This window comes from Leptidea sinapis, chromosome 18 (assembly GCF_905404315.1).
Source record: "Leptidea sinapis chromosome 18, ilLepSina1.1, whole genome shotgun sequence".
Classification (NCBI taxonomy): Eukaryota; Metazoa; Arthropoda; class Insecta; order Lepidoptera; family Pieridae; genus Leptidea; species Leptidea sinapis.
The window spans coordinates 11,831,699-11,848,691 of NC_066282.1; the positions used below are offsets into that span (position 1 = coordinate 11,831,699).

The 16,993-nt window shown below is 32.6% G+C and overlaps 1 protein-coding gene across 1 annotated transcript in view; it reads right to left on the minus strand.

The window, feature by feature from the left end:
- Positions 1 to 16,390, minus strand: part of LOC126969541 (protein windpipe) — a 66,461-nt gene extending 50,071 nt beyond the window's left edge. The window contains exon 1 of the mRNA XM_050815035.1: positions 16,145 to 16,390. The gene's annotated coding sequence lies outside the window, so the exon portion shown is untranslated. The remainder of the gene's footprint in view (positions 1 to 16,144) is intronic.
- Positions 16,391 to 16,993: the final 603 nt, after the last annotated feature.

The following is a 16,993-nucleotide window of genomic DNA, read 5'->3' on the forward strand; positions in this document are numbered from 1 at the left end:
GGCTAGATAGGTACCTAACTATCACTGCGAGGGTTTGAGATAATCGTAACAATGTAAGCAATAGATACTGAACCTAAGCTTTTAGGACTTTCTATAAATTAAATTATTGAAAGAAAAAGAAATCGCGAAAAGATACATCAATTATTTATTCGGTAGACGGCAATTTTCAGGCTAAAATACAGGATGTTAAAAGTTTTTATCGTATAAGAGAAATTATAGTACAGTTTTCGTTAAAGTTGAAAATTAAGGCAGCCTGTCTGAATTTGTTTCTGTTCCTGAAATCCCCAGCTCCCATCCGCTTCTAAAATGTTTTATTTTTGCTTTCATTGTTATGGCAACCAAGCATGAAAACACAATTAATGAATCTTTACAAACACAAGATATCGAATATAATATGACATTACCATATAATTGTTTGACAGTCCTAATTTTAGAACACGAAAGTATACTTTACAACCTGTAAGGTTATCTTCCTCGCGCGGCTTAATACTTTAGTAACATTAGTTACTATATATATCTAGTAATAGAAATCTCCTTAGTTGACACGATTTCTAGTCGTTTGTAACTATAGCTGTGGTATTGAATAACGATATCAATCGGTTTTATAGTCTGTGGTTTATTACTCTATTTCCCTCAAATGAAAGTCGGAATAGGCAATACTAATGCGACGTGGGCGCATTGGATATAAATTCAAAAGCTTGCAAATTTCAAAACTAGACTGCTTGTACTCTGAGGATTATAATTTTCACAATCAACTATCGCTCACTGATCTATATATAATGTTATTGTATTAAGGTCGATTTAGTTGAATAGATTAAAATGCATGTAATTATAACTGTGTTTTTACATTGTATGTTTGTTACATTTTTTTTTTTATTCAACACGACGTTTCGTTGCCCTTCAAATCAGTGTTTTCAGGGGGAATTTGCTTTTAAACAGTTCCCAGTTACACGTTAATTATTAAAAAAATCTTTATTTTCCAGTAGGAGGCTCCTTTGCACAGAATGCCGGCTAGATTATGGGTACCACAACTGCGCCTATTTCTGCCGTGAAGCAGTAATGTTTAAAGCATTACTGTTACGGACTTAACATCTTGTCTCAAGGTGACGGGCGCAATTGTAGTGTCGCTCAGACTTTTTGGGTTTTTCAAGAATCCTGAGCGGCATTCCATTGTTATGGGACAGGGCGTATCAATTGTCATCAGCTGAACGTCCTGCTAGTCTCGTCCCTAACTGTCATAAAAAAATCGAATTGGGTTATAAATAAAATGACGGTACGTGCTATGTTGCCAGGAAAGGTTATGAAGTTGAATATCCGCACTATAACATACATAGTTATTTTTACAATAACAGAAATATGTTTACAATAACAGAAATATGTCAAGCTCAACTATTTTGAATTCATAATGGCTTGTATCCTTGGTAATCAATAGACAGCGTTTTGATAACATCGATTTTTAGATATCTCACTCCAGTATATATAGTTAAGTTAACAATATAGGCATTGTATAAGGCTTCAGCAAAGTAATAAATGTATAAGTAGAACATATTCACAATAAATTGGTGGCATAAGTGGGAAGAGTTGGCAAGGTGGGGGGGGACGCTTCGGGCGAACACTACGTGAGTATTAGCACGTCTGAGTTATAAAATCATAATATTATAATGACAATATTATTTTGTTCAATCTGCCTATTAATTAGTTACAAATTATTTTGAAAAAGGTAAGTAAAATACATAATATTTTTAAATACCTATAATTTTATTATATTGTGTAGATAGCTGATGACTATTTAATAAAAGGCTTAAAAAATCACAGACGTTTAAGTTTGTCTTACAGATATGATGTACCCGAAGTTACGAAGAAAAAGGATCATTCGAAGATTTGTTTCTAGATGGGATTTCCACATACCTACACGCATTTCGCGCTAAGCGTGAATCAACACTAGTTGGGAAGATGTTATTCTAGGACTTTGGCTTCAGTATTAACTAAGCTAATCGAGTTTTAATGCTTATCGTCATAACTTTTTTGTTTAAAATTGATTGTTTTTATTAATTTAATACCTTCATAAACATCTTTCTCATATTTCATTAACATCAATGTTCTCGGCTTTGACGTGTCTTTTAACTTTTTGTTTGGTAAATATAAAATTTGGTTGTGTAAAAATTTGATAATCTTAGCAAAAGTTGCTTAACCATATAAATTAGGTACACATGTACTTGTCCTTATAATTGTAATATGTAATGAAATGTCATTGACTGAATTATTTGTAATGCGAATATATAGGTATTTCTAAGTCAAAAAAATATAAGTTTTAGATAAGTAATCACCATAAATTATACACCAAAACCTGCACTAAAACACGCTTCATCTTATGATATAAGTATTGTTTCGATCAGCTCAGTAGGTTTTGCAGTATTATCGAAGGAAAAACCGTCTCTCCATTTATTATTAGTTTAGATTTGAGTTATTGTATAGCATACACCGCGCCTGCTCATTGTATCAATTGTCATATGTAATGAAAGGTCATTAACTGAAATATTTGTATTGCGAATATAAATAGTTATTTCTAAGTCAAAAAACATAGTTTCCATATAAGTAATCACCATAAATTAGAACCAAAGAATTGCACTGAAACACGCTACATATTATGCTTAAGTATTATTCCGATCGGTTTAGTATTTTCACAGTATAACCGAAAGAAAACAACGAAAATTTATGAGAACATAGATATATGAATGTACATGAATAGACACAATCGCATCGGTAGGCTGCACTTAATTTAAATAATGCATTTGACACAATAACAAAGCAATTACAGTAGGCACGGTATCAATTGTCGCCTGCCCTATGAGTTTTGACCTATTTCAAGCCGAGTCATAGACCCACCTCGGCTTCTCACGTGACCTACTTACGCACCTTTATGAGTTTATTCATGCACGACTTTGTCGCTTATATGCAACTCATTGTGAAGATATGAAACTATACTTAGCAGAATAAACAATTAACTGCAAGTTGGCCGCTTTAAGATAATGAGTAAAATAAATGTATTTTCGACAACTCATATAGCCCAGTTGAGTTGTACTTTTACCAAGTAGAAGGCTTCTTTGGACAGGATGCCGGCTACAATATGGGTCCACAACGGCGTGTTTTTCTGCCGTGAATCAGTAATGTTAAAGCATTATTGTGTTTTGGTCTAAAGAGTGCTGTAGCTAGTGAAATTACTGGGCAAATGAGACTTAATATCTTAAGTCTCAAGGTGACGAGCGAAATTGTAGTGCCGCTCAAAATATTTGGGGATTTACAAGAATCCTGAGCGGCATTGCATTGTAATGGGCAGAGCATATCAATTTCTATCAGCTGAACGTCCAGCTCGTCTCATCACTTATTGACATGAAAAAAATCCCTACCAACTGAGCTAGAACTCCCGGCTTCGAATCCCGGTATAAACATGTATTCATAATCATGAATAATTAATTTATATTTATGTATTTTTTAATATATTTGCTGCTAAATAGACTTATAAGAAGTGGGTAAAAAAACATATATTCAATGAGTGGTCATTATGACATGCATAAAAGCAATAATTATTCATACCAAAACCTTTTTAAAACCTGTGATTTTTAAAAATTATTATCATGCATCACTACCTGTTATTGATTGAATTCGTTTATGTGTCTTGATTTATAAGAATTTCGCGAAAACCTTAATTTATAAATCTAAATATATTAAATTATGTCCTACCTTTTGATTGATTTGTTGAAAATGTAAAAGTTAACTTATGAAAATCTTTAAAATATAAACACATAATTACGTAATCGGTACTGCATTAAGGTCGATTATTTTGTCTGGTTCAAGCAATTTGATTAATAAATAAATAACGTTGTTTTATCACTTTCAATTCAGCATTGGGTGATTGCTACGATCAAGAATGGGTACTAATAATCATTGAATTCACTTCATATAAGAAAAAAAATAGAACAGGGAGTTCAAACACAAGTTATGTATGCTTGGCATAAAAACAGTATTCGGTTAACAATAGCTCAAACAAAAACAAATAGATGTTAATTTTTATTTATTTATTTAATTCAGAGACATCTCCATATATATTAGTAAATGTATTAGTAACAATATTTATTATGAACTACGTTAGTATTATTAGTGAAATATATTTATAAACGTAGAGCTAACTGTATCCAGTGTTTCTGGAACGAACAGTCAGCTCTGGCAACAATCATCTTTAGGATGCTGTTACTGCTTACACGTAGACGCTGCAACATGGAGACCGCTTTTTTGCGCATTATGGCATGGAAACCGTCCACACATGCCTCAGCAAACATTCCAGAAGCGCTACAACGCCACGGCAGCCCTAACAGCCTCCTAAACGCATTATTATATGTGACACGTAGAACGCTATAAGTCCTGCGCGAATATGACACCCACAAGCTGTTAATAAAGTTAATAAAACAGATAATATAAATTATTTAAAGGCAGAGATTGCATAAGTGAATAATGTAGGGTGCATAAATTTAACATTATATTATTTATGACATGAATTATTTACAATGTTTTAGTGAACACACTCATCTTCTATGAAATGCGTGTGTATGCAGTTCGCTAATTTCAATATTAATTGATAAATACGATTCATAAATTCAAAATTACTATACATACTGTTATGAAGTGAAATTTGTAACGTTTTGTTACTTCGATTAGCTTCCCTCCCCATTTGTTTTTAAGCATCAAAATATTGACTGATAACTATCAATTGTTAAGTTTTTTTTATTTATTTGGAGAAAAAAACAAAAACAATTATCTAATATCTAGGTGCCTACATATAAGTGGCTTATAATATATGTATTACGCTAAAACAATTGTTTCTTAGAAACTCACTAAGATTTAAAGTTTCTAATGTGACAAGATCAGTTTAGTTAAGTAACGATTACTGAAGGTGAAAATTAATTCATTGAATTAAATTTACTCATGGAAATAACAATCTTGACGACAATTATTTTAGTATTTTTACTTCAATTCAACGGCCACACCCCTAACCATTTGTATTCAAGCATGAAAACATATAAAGGTAATTAATTTATTGTGAAATTTAATCACCATCATTACAGATTAAATAAATATACTGAATTTAGGTATCTCAACAAAAATCTCTTTAAAGATAATCTTGATAATTTCGTTTATGGTTCTTGATATATCTTACAGAGAAAACAAGCTGATAACATGTCAACAGCGGTTATGAACAAACATGGGACTTGGCGACCATTTACAAAGACACAATTACGTTAATTAGACTCGCGTTTCATCAGATACGTGGCGAGTGAAAGTTGAACTGAAAGTTTCAACAATCAAACTCTAGATCGCGCTAACTGAAACAACCGTATGTCAATTATAGCGCGGATAAGTTAATAGAGCCTGCCTTACTGTCAGACTTAAATGGTCATGGCCTTTTAAAGTAGCCGTTTGATGTTCATGTTATACTTAACAAGTTTGAACACGTTCGTAACAATAGTTATTTTAAATTAAAGCCACTTTGTGAAACCGATATGACTTACGGCGGTTCCTAATAAACTATCTACAGATAGAGATAAATTACTAGCTTCTACTGTGAGTAATTAGCTGTCAATAATCTGAAGCTATCCCAATATACCCGATAAGTCATTATTATCGCCTTATATTGGAACGCGTGAATTACAATTTCTATACAAACTTCTATAGCTGGCTATACGTCGGTACGTCTAAGGTTTATTGGGACAGAAAAGTCAACGATAGTTACGATTTTTATCTCAAGTAAGAGTAAGACTGAATATTGGGACCGGCCGTTAGGGACCTAGGTTGAGATTTACACAGCCTACTTAGAGTTTGCTCAGACTTTACACACGCAAAATTTAGCAGCCTTAGAGCATTTTCACAACTTAAAAGCTGGCTCTTACAAAAAAAAAATTCAAATCTACCTCTGTTCTGACTTTGTTCTCTTTATCTTGAAATTTGTAATCAAAATTAAAATAATAAATATTTGTTTTAAATTCTTAAAAGTCGTATATATATTTTATTATAAAAAAAAAGTCCGCTGTATTTCTTCTTGACCAAGTTCTTCTCGTTCTGGCAAAAAAAAATCGAAAAGGATTGCTACCGGTAGATTCTCACTTTCAATAATTGATTAAAAAAAAAAATTGAATAAAAATTTTTGCTTGTATTCACGCGTATTATACTGAGATACAATTAAGTAACATAACATAATATATAATATTTGCAGTGCCAATCCAATCAAGCATAAATACTATTTTTATATTATGTTCTAGATTATTATAGTTTAAGCAGTACATTTTTAAAGTTGTTATCAAAGAAGAAATTGTTTTAATCTAACTATCCAAATGATTTTAGTTGTCTTTAGTGTTAATTCCGCATGTCCTGAGGATGCCTCGTGTAGAGGCGAAACACGTGTCGAATTGTTTAAAGACAAATATTGGCGAAATTAACACTAAAGAAAACTCAAATCATTTATATAATTATGGATTTCCGCAAAGTAACGCCTACTTCAATAAATTTTTTTAATTTAATTAGATAACAGTCTATTTTGAATAAAGCATATTTACTCGATCACTATTTAGTTGGTCAGAGAAAGTCTTCTTGCGAAAAGCAAGAACTCAAGACTCATCGATTATAAAATAATAATTGCGAAATGTCTGAAATAGAACAAGCAAACATCAGTCAATGGAAGACCGAATGACCTAGATCTCATTATATTTGTTTTAGACTTTCACTTGTACTGAAGTTGTATAATGGTCTTTAGGATTAATTGTTGGTAATACAGACTTAAGTTATTTACAGTTACTATACTTATGACACGAAGCAGAATTCCGGTCGTTGACCTATTGCCACTGTAGTCACAATACAATAAGTAATAGAATAGTAATTTAACTCAGCGCTCTGTTTGAAATTTATACATCTGGGTGGAGTGCTAGGGATGGTAGATACAAAAAGAGTGACGACGCAGACGATGCGGTGTAGCTAATTTAACTCGGACAGCGACCAGTCTCGGCGGCGTACAGCGTGACACTCCATTTATTTGTCTTCCCAAGATTGCTTAGCAGCCGTGTCAATCGTGTGTTTGTGTGCGTGCGTCGTTCGGGTGCTATAGTATTATTTTATGAAAATAAGGGAAGGGACGAGCAGCGTTCAGCTGATGGAATTGATACGCCCTACCCATTAGAATGCAGTGCCGCTCAAGATTCTTGAAAAACCCAAAAATTCTGAGCTGCACTACAATTGCGCTCGTCACCTTGAGACATAAGTCTAAGCCCAGTAATTTCACTAGCTACGGCGCCCTTCAGACCGAAACACAATAATGTTTACACATTACTGCTTCACGGCAGAAATAGGGGCCGTTCTGGTACCCATGTAGTATGAAGTTAAAATGCTGTTACAATACAATATTGTGGTATAGTCCCTTAGCACAATGTGTTATTTGGAATCCAAGTCCATCAATTAAAAAAAACTGATAATATGTTGTTCATTCGTAGAAATATTAAAAGTTTGTATTATTTTATTTATTTATACTTTAAAATTTATCAATATTGAACACATCTAACATTTATTTAAGTAGGTACATACAACTATCTTGATAATTTATACTTCTATGATAGTTAAATTACTGGTTTGAAAAAAATGATAACGATATTATATATTGATTAATTTGCAAATTATTTTAGTTATAATCAATGAAAAGTGATGCAACAAAATAATTAAATCGTCAACTACTCAATAACTTACACGAGTACCGCTATGTAACGTCAGCATGCACGAAATCGTCTATATGCAATCGGTACTTTTGGATGGTGGTTTTGAAGTGTTTGCCTTGGCATGACGTTCATAAGATGGCTTTCTATCTTATATAGCAACATTTACGAAACGAATCACTTAGTTTTAACGAATTATAAATTGGTCTGGACTTTGTTACGCGAAGCTCTCATCATTTTCTTTCTTCTAACAACACACCATCAAAGTCAATATCAAATAAATTTTATTAAATTAGGCTTAAACTAAACGCTATTGAAACTCCACTGTAAATATTTCTTTTAATTTATTGAATCTACCAATAAATTACCATACTGTGATCGGAAAAATTTAACTCGTCATAAGAGCATGCAAGAAACTCAACCGCCATTATTTTACATCAAATAGAGCATTTTTAATATTCATGACAAATTAGTGTATCATCAAAACAGATAATGTTAAAAATTGTTTTATATGTATTGAGTAAAAATCTGTTTTATATACCAACAGATACTTTTAACACAGTATGAAACACGTTGTATGAAATTCAAAGCAAAATAAAAACCGTAGGTAAGTCTAAAGTCCCGGCAATACGCATTTGAATAAGATTAACATGTATGAATGTATGATATTGTATTTTAACTTTGACACTATTTTTGTATATCAAATAATAATATTATCGAAGTAAGGGTTATAAGGTCACATGCCTCTAATAATTATTTTCTGTTACAATATATTATTAACTTAATTACTTTACACTACAAATTATATGTATGAGAATAGAATCATGGTTTATTCAGCAATTTAAATTGACGTTAAAAAGAATTTAAAAGGCGCAAAATAAAAAAAAAACTACAACAAGAAGAACATCTTCGCGATATACAGGCGACACAAGTGGGAAGAGGTGGTGCGGTGGGGGGAGAGGGGCCGCTTGCCGGCGATCACTACGTGAGTGCCGGTAGATCAGTCAGGGTTAACACTTCTGACTTATTAAGTCATAATAATTTATTGGTAAAATAATTTTGTTTTTGAATCTGGCTACTAATTAATTATCTATAAATTTAGTATATAATAATGGGAATTTTTAAATGTCACTGTTTCCTTTGTGTAGATAGGTGTTCGCCAGAATGGGTCTTAGAGAAGTAAACCTGTACAGATTCTGCTGTGAAGTCACTGAAGAACCCAAACACAGGATGTGTTTGGGTTCTGGAAATGCTGGAATATTGGAATGCGAGGCCATTGCCAGGGTCAGGTTGGGGTGTCTTAAAGTGCCTTTACTTAAGGCATAGGACGTGCCCTGCCTGAACTGAAGAACTTACGACTCTTGAAAGTAAAAAGTCTTGAGAATGTTATCTAAACTTTGGCAAATTAAGGGCATACGTTCCCTAGCCATTTGTCTCGATTTCCACATCTCAATATTTGGCATAGGGAGCTGAGGGCAGGCGCGATAGCGCAAGTAGAGGGAACAACATATCCTAGGATTTAAGTGTTTTTCAACCCCAAATATTTATAAAAAGAAGTAGATAGGTGTTCATGAAACAATTTAATATGTTAGTCACTTTTAAGTAAAAAGGTAAATAAAAGGCACAGAAGTTACGATGAAAAAATATCGGTATAAGATTTGTTTGTAGGTGCGATGTGGACAACCCTACACGCGTTTCGCGAAAAACCTACATGATTCAACGCTAGTAGGCAAGATGTTGTTCTACTAATTCGAGGACTGTGCAGTCCAAGTACGCTGCTAAAGGATTAAATTTTAAAATTCTAAAGCTGAAACAATCAGCCGCTTAAATAATTTATGCGTCTCCAATTTATTCCATAGACTGTGGAACCGAAAAAAAAATAGCAGTGAACTGTTAACCTCTTTTTTTTTAGTACCACTCGCACACTAACTAAAACTGACATACGTATCGCGAATGTAAGAAATAGCTTTTCAAATGCAATCATTAAGAAATCGTAGAGAAAAATGTATCGAATGAAAGTAAGCCAACGATCAGGAAACTAATCATACTATGACCTTGGTTTTGAAGTGGAACAAACTGACGAGTTTTTGTCACACTATAATGTATTACGGATTTTATATTGCGGACTGGTCATCCAAGTAGAATGAATAAGTTATTGATGTATAATGAATATACTTGTTAGTAATGTATATATGTGTAGGTATATTGTTGTGGGGCAGTGCAGATGATATTAATACCATCTTTGTCCTGCAGGATTCAAGCTATTTAAAACCTAGGTCCTAAAGAATCATTAAGAGAGTAATTTAAAGAAATACATATTTTGACTGATGCATCTCAATATATTCTTGATAATGTTCTATATGTTCATAAGCACATTAAGGAATTTGTTAGAAACTGCGACACTCATAATGTTAACACGAGGAACAAACATAAATTACTTATTATGCCTATTTCTCGGTTAAGTTGAGTTAGTAAGTCTTTTATAGGGTGATATATTATATGCTTCTACAATATGTTCCCTCAAAATGTACAAAACAAATGTGTTACAAAATTTAAGAGAATTGTTAAAAAACATTTGTGTGGTAAAGGTTATTATAACATAAATAATATCACAGATTGGGAATGAAGCGACACCTCTAGGCTATTTAATTATAAATGTTTATTGTACGATATTACATTGTAACCATATTTTTATGAAGAAAAAAAAGCCCCCTGAGTTACTTGCGCCCGTTCTTCTCAGGTCTAAGGCAGTCTATTTTGCATTGGTGGTAGTTTTTTGGCGTTCAATAAGTTATTTTGAATCCTATAATTGTGAATTGTTCAATACATATTTGAATTTGAATTGAATTTGTAAGTTGCACAGTCGGTCGCTCATGAATTGTTAACAATTTATGTACCTAGATAATCTACACGCATCTTATACGAAGGCATATGGTTTGTTTATCACAGCATGGCAACAGAAATCGTAGGAAATACGCAAATAACCACTTTATTAGGATTATAAAGCTAATTACATGACGACACAAGCAACACATCACAGTCACGACATTACTGAAACCAAACACCACGTTTACACGTAGATTATGGAAAATAATTATTTTAATATTCATTTACATTATCTATATATTTAAGAGATTTTGAGTATTGACTCATCACGATGTCTCCGGAACCATAAAGCCCAGACTTGAAATTTGGTAGAAATATTCCTTTCGTGGAGTAGAGCTTAGCTAAGAACGATATTTACGAAATATGTTACAGTTTTATTATGAACAGAACAACGACTGTCGGGCCAACATTATCAATATTATTAATGGTATAAAACAATATGAAATTGGCGTAATATTCGATTTTACGAATAGCTTCTCATTTCATGACAAATCTCAACTGGACAGCACTTTTTTGTCATTTGGATTGCCACAATTATCATGACGTGATACATAATCTAGATCTATTAAATACTAGCTGACCCGACAGACTTTGTTCTGTATATAATAAATAAAATACTGTTTTTTTATGAATTTCATAACTTAAAATTTATCTATCTACATATTGGTTGTCAAATGTCAAATATTCTGGTAAGGTTAAAAAATTTTATTTGTGACAAAACTTATGATTTATCAATCAACAAAAAAATAATCTGATAGATAGTTAACAACTGTAGATAATCTACCAACTATAGTTAGCTAAAATTAAGTTTTGGTTTATTTTTTACCTCCTGAGAAACTTAGAATGATATAAAAATTCTAATTAGATATGCATTTGAAACTATTCTTTCAATTTGATTTCTGAACGACGGGGGACACATCACATTGTTGTTTTTATTTTATTCCGAGCATTTTCATATTTATTCACCTTTTAAACCTTCTCTGGACTTCCACAAATATTTCAAGACCAAAATTAGCCAAATCGGTCCTGCCGTTCCCGAGTTTTAGCGAGACTAACGAACAGCAATTCATTTTTATATATATATAGATTATTGCAATCATGACGTGATTATACGTCCGTTAATTAACACTTAAGTGTTAATTTGTACACACACGATAACTAATATAAAGGTATGTATACGTTTTGACAGAATTCGTGAATTTCAATATTAAGTCAATTCTGATATTGAAAATTAATAAAAATGTCACAGAATTTCTTAAGAATATTAAAAATATCAACTCATATTTGTAAGACAGTCATATTGAGCTGCCAATGGTGAGAAGTAATTATGGGAAACAGACAATAACCTTTGAGGGACTTCAGATATATAACAACCTGCCCTCAGAAATAAGAAATGCAAAAACATTGACTTCTTTTAAAGCGAGCCTTCAACGGCACATACTCAATAATTATGAAATGTTTCAATAACATATGTAGGTTGTTTTATGTCTTGTCTGTTTGCCTAACATTGTATTCCATTCTGTACCTACCAATTGTTTGAAATTACCTACTTTAATTGTTAAAATATTAATTTCTCATGTAAGTGACAATAGGTCTTAATGAGAATAAAGTTATTTAAACCTAAGACATGATTTAATTGTCAAAAATAGCTACTTTGATTGTTATAAAAATAACATGTACATTTAATACGTGAAACGCTAATAGAAATGGCGAAAACATATCGTAATCGTATTGAAATTAGAATCCGTACAAGTATTGAAGTAGAAACGTAACATTGATCTGTTATATAAAGTCAGGGACAAGGTCGCTCGGATCCCCCACCGGTTGGCTCACTGTCACAGGGATATGCTAATCACAACATCCCTAAGAGGTCTATACTAACGTGACGTCATGATGCCATCTACTCATACAATACAATACATCCGAGAGTTCTGATGTCCTAGTCTTAATTCTCTGGTTATATGATCAATTTTGTAATTTTTAAAGTGATATCCCTCAGTTCTGGGATGGAATGAGCGCTCGGATGAAACCCGAGAGGTCACGGGTTCGAATCCCACATCGTTCATAAATTTTGGTTACAGATTTAAGTTAGTTGTTTTGTTTAATGTTGGTACATCAATCATGACCATTTATTTATGGCATTAGGAGGACAAATCAGCGTAAGTGTCACCAGAGGAATCACAAGAGCATAACTGTCTTTTAGCAAGGTGTATTGTAGTGACCTTGAAGTGCCGTGCATAAATAAAGTAAAATGATTCTACAGTTTGGTTGTCTTTATGTTAAATATAAAATTATGTTAAATTTATATTAAGTCATTCAGATTGTTAAGAGTTTATTTTTACTTTGAACCATGTATATGGATTCTTTTCTTGAACTATAAAATTTTTACCAAGACGTGCAGTCGTGGGTCGTGGCTATTTAGCTTGTTACCAAATTACGAATTACATATAGTAGATTTCTTTTAAAAACATTAACAAATTTAAATCGACAACATAAAATGCTAGAAAAAATGTTAGCAACAATTTAAAATTTTACTAATGAATTATAAATACTTAATGATTTTTCAATCAAATACGGAGTACCGAACTATGATAGACATTAATAATTTCAATCCAATTTGGCAAATTCAAGTCACTATTTGAGATTGCTTGTGTGCCGAGATCTATAAAGTGCACTTATGTTTTGCTTAGACTTTACTTACGTAAAACTAAGCTGACTGTGATGAAACGCGAACTTGACCGTTGCATTGCACTGTCTTACCTTAAGATCAGTATAATCTCAGCGGTCAAACATATAAAAAACACAAACTTTACAATGAAATCACAATCAAAGATTATGCTAAGTTTTTTTTTGACAAGGGACGAGACGGACGTTCAGCTAATGATACGCCGTGCCTATTACAATGCGATCACGATTCTTGAAAGACCCAAAAAAACTGAGTCTGAGTGAGACATAATATGTCAAGTCTCATTTGCCCAGTAAAATCACAAGCCACTGCGCCCTTCAGACCGAAACACATTACTGCTTCGCGGCAGAAATAAGCCCCATTGTGGTACACATAGTCTAGCCGGCATCATGTGCAAAGGAGCCTGCCACTGGTGAAAACTCAGTTTAAAATTTAAACTTAGTTTACACTCAGCTAAGTTTTTCGTAAGCTAAGTCTGAGCATACTTTAAGTAAGCTCTATAGAACTCAGCCTTAGTCCCTTGGCGCAAACTGACAAAAAAGAATTACGTCTAAGCCACGCTATTAAACAGCAACACAAAACTAAATAATGCAATGCAATACACTCATAATAAGCACTTATAATTTCCAGTACAACATTACCAGTTTCATTGGGTTTTATTTGCAAATGGCAATAACCTCGTGGAAATAAAACAGATTGGATACGGGATCTAACCGATCCGCGACCGACGCGGTAACGACATAGCCAGTGTTACCAACTCCGCTATTTTATACCTATAAATCTACTGATATATTATAAAACCGGTTAAGTGAGATTAAAAACAACATGCTTATGGTAAAAATGTAAAAAAAAGTATCATTAAATTACTTAAATACTTAATTCAAAGTTTGGACCGTAGTTCCTTGCATAAGGAGCCTGTTTTATACCCTATACAAGTAGCATAATATGGTAAATCTGCCAAAATTAATAGTTTTAGGTCAACCAAAAACACCCGATAAATTCTGATTCCCATGAGTGTCGAAATAAATGTTGTTTCAATTTCAACTCGATACCTCCACGCGTTCCCGAGATAAAGGATCTTGACAGACGGATGGACAACGAAGTGATCCTATAAGGGTTCCGTTTTTATTTTGAGGTACGGAACCCTAAAAATTTATTTAATAAAGGTATATAATATACCTATCAAGTTCGGGCTGTTCGGGCTCTAACAGGAAGGGTTCCTAAGACAATACTGTGTATTTTTGATGGTTATATTGAAGTCCAAAATATTATATTCTCATTTGTATTAAATAATATTGTATCTCTTTATTAAATTTAAAATTTGTGTAATTATAAATAAAATCATTCATAATTTTCTTTTATTATTGTATTATTTTCTATTCATTATCCATTTTGTATTTGTTAGCATTAGTCTATGTACTATTTAACTGTGGCAACATAAGTGTATTATTTCTACTGTTTGTTTCTCGAAAAAAAAATACATAATATTATATAAGTAATATCTTGTACGGAACACTTCTTGCGAGACACTCGGAATCGCACGTACCGACTTTTTTGAACTAGTTACTTTTAATTGGGCCATTTTATATAAACACGTTGGCAACTGCCGTGACCGTGATGCCCCGTGACGTGACACGCTTGGTGCTGGTCTGCAAACGATGCCGTTCACTAATCACGCCACTATTACCGTAACACGGTCGAGACTGCGCAAACGCAGACTCCAAGCCGTCTAGTAATATTATTAACCGTTGCATCGAGATGGCAAATATAAAAAAAATTTTGACGATAATTATTTTTCAGAATATTTTTTCCGTTTATGTTTTTGTCTGCACAGACCTTCATTTGAGCGGAGATAAAATCATTAATAAGAAAATATAAGAAATATTCATTGTCATGATACTTACTACGCATTGTGTTAGCTTAATCTCAACATTATTTCAGCTGTCAAATGACTATAAAAACATAGTCAAATGCTAAGCTAACTCTCAGCCAAGTTTTCCGTAAGTAGTGTAGATCTAAGCCTAAGTGTTATTTCGGCAGAAATAAAAAATAAAATTAGAGGGCATCAAATATGTATATAAAACATAATAGGTACAGTGTGCATATAAATCATGCGTTTAGTAATTTATAAAATCAATACCTACCTCTAGAAAACTTCTTATAAACTAGAGATAATGTAAAGACAGTGTTATTATATGTAGTAATAAAAATTAATTTAATTCCATTTCGTTGCTGTTTAAATTCGTTTAACACAAAGCATCAAATTAACTACACATAGGTACTATCATTATTCAGGAAATAACTTAACATCTTGCGAAAATATTACGCGTTTTATAAAGTACCTTCGTAAAATACGTAATTACAGATAGAATGTCCTCTTAAAATCATTGATTTTCTGTTTTGATATCAATAATCAATATTAATAACCTGATAACAGAGTTTTATTCAACGATAAGAATTACTTAGCATGATTAAAAAAAATAAGAATAAGGCAAAACTACTGAATAGCTGACAATATAATGAAAGGACGTTTATAATGTTCCTATTATGAGGATCTTCTTATATAATGAATGTTTTTAAATTAAAATTACTACAATATTATAAATATTGTCATAATTAGTTAATAAATATTATGCAACGAAAAAAACTAAGACGTAAACTTTGTACGTAAATCCTTGAAAACCTGTTTTAGTGTTAGGTAAACGATTTAGGCAGGTGATATTGTATTTTTTTGTTCATGAATAAGTATCTATATATGTTAACAAATTAAAAAATAGTATCTAAATTCTAAATAAGTTTTAAAATGACCGTCAAATAGACATACCTTTAAAAATCGTGCAATTTCGTGTCGATAATCTCAAGTCGAAGTAATTATATCGATTAAGTCCACAGGAATTAAACCTGAACACTATTTTCTTCACTCTAGTTTGCACTGTCACTTTTCAACCCGTGCACAGCCGGCTTTTTCAGTGTCACGCCACAGTTGTGCGGTGTTGGCACGCAGTGGCGTGTTAACTAGTCGATGGTTCGGTACTGACTGGCAACTGGCAACGCACAAGTGGTTGATACTTTGATAGTCGTCCTCATGGCTCATACGAGGGACCGCACGATACAAGCAGTATTTGAATACATCGGAAATACATTATCGCTATTGCAACGGAGCGCTTGCATACAATACCCGAATTTTTTAGATTTCTGCCAACAATGGAACAGCTGATAAGATATATTTTAGGGTTGGCGATAACGAACGTTAGTCAGACAGCTGACACATACAGAATTTATTTAATAAAAAAACTTTGACATATTTTCATCAGCCGTTTTGATGTGACATACTTTTTACAACTATTTTTACTACAACTAGTGGTTAGTGAACCTGCCTTCTTAGCTAGAGATCTGGGGTACGAATCCCGGTAGGTGTAATCTATACTAATATTATAAAGCTGCAGTGTTTGTTTGTTTGTTTGTTTGAACGCGCTAATCTCTGGTACTACTGGTCCGATTTGAATGATTCTTTCAGTGTTGGGTAGTCCATTTATCCATTTTTTTTTTTTTTCAAAATTAGGGATCCGTAATAAAATTGCTATTTTGTAACACAAGGTGTAAAATCGAAAACCTATTTTTGCGTGCGCTGCAAAAACTATTGACAATAGAACAAAATGATGTACAGGCTATA